We start from the raw sequence: 1,540 nt of genomic DNA on the forward strand, positions 1-1,540 counted from the left end.
ATTTGTTGGTTGAGGGGGGTTGGGGAGGCGATGGCCGGCTTGCTGGCCGGGCGGGTGAGCGCGGCTCTCCGCGGGGGGTCAGGCGCTGGCGCAGCCACTCGAGGAGGCGCTACTAGTCTGGCCCCTCCCCCTGGATCGCAGCGCCCCCCCCCGACCGAACCGTTTATTTTTTCCTTCTCTTTTTCTAGTGGAGGGATGGGGGGGTACATTTTTTGAGTGGAAAATGCTTGGATGGCCAAGGGGAGGGGGGCTGTGGAGTTAAAGAAAAGGTAGACGGGCTCCCAGTTACCGAGTTATTCAGGACGTTTTCTCGGGGTAACGAATTTTGAAATTACAAAATGCCTGCCGCTATAGACCCAGACCGAGCTATTTATAGGAGAAGGGGTAATGGATGCAGGATTAACAGCTGGATTCCTGGGGTTGGGTACACTTACATTCTCCTAGTCAGGAGAGAAACATGACAGGGATTTCTTGAGTGGTTTGGTGTTGGAAATGCACCTTTGTGGCATACCTCAAGAAATGGCTTCCAATAGGTTTCCAATTTTCTTGCCTTTTCGAATTTGCTTTTGTCATGGTATTTGTAAAGTGCTTCTTATTCTGTGAGTGAGGATAAGGGATTAAACTGCCAAATTTTTTCCATGTCTTACTAAAGTCGTCCTTACAGACCCAACTATTTTCTCCCTACCCCCAGTACAGTTGTTTTTCCTTGAGTGAAAAGTGTTGAATTCTGGGATTTTTTTTCAGCAATTATATTCTGAAAATGGGGGAATGAGGTTCTTTGGGGATGCAAAGCCCTTCTTTTAAGTAATCACATACTTGAGGTAGCCGTGGGGCAGCTTGCTATATACAGGATGGTCTGGCAGCCACTTAACACTTTTAGGATGTTTAGGATACAGCTTTGTGTTACAGCAAAGTTGAAAAGGTGGCTGGTTTTGTGAAGGAGGAAGACTGGCTGTAGGAGAGATCATTGATGTTGTTTTGAAGAGGTGGCTACTAAAAATGTCACTGGAGAAATTTCACCACTTTGGGGAGGTCCTTTTCAAAACTAACACTGTTAGGTCCTAAGGAAGCATTGTAGGCTGATGTATATTCAAAAGCATTCTTTATCAGTTAAAGCAGAAATGTTAGTAACATTGCTTTAGTGCTTACGTGGGGAAAGGGCCTCAGTAGGAAAGTCTCATTACTGCTCTTGCTTAAAACAACCACACAATAAATTTTTAGAGATACCAGCTATCATTTTGATTGTTTCCTTTGGAAGAAAATTTAAGATTAAATAATTTGAATAAAGACTTGAGTAGTAACAGGTTAATGCGGAAACAGGTAAATTCAGATCTTGAGTGACTATCAAGTTTGGTTGGGAAAAGACGACTCAGGCTGCACTTAATGTATTGAGTCATTTCCCAAAGGGGAATGTGGAACCCAGCTTGCATAGAAGGCATTTCAGATAATGCCTTTTTCAGTGAGGTTGTTGATTTAAATCTTTTAAAAATTATTTGGTGACGTGTATTCACATTCAGAATTTTAAGGTGAAGATACATCT

The sequence above is a fragment of the Bison bison genome, unplaced genomic scaffold, assembly GCF_000754665.1.
Source record: "Bison bison bison isolate TAMUID 2011002044 unplaced genomic scaffold, Bison_UMD1.0 scf7180017864383, whole genome shotgun sequence".
NCBI lineage: Eukaryota > Metazoa > Chordata > Mammalia > Artiodactyla > Bovidae > Bison > Bison bison.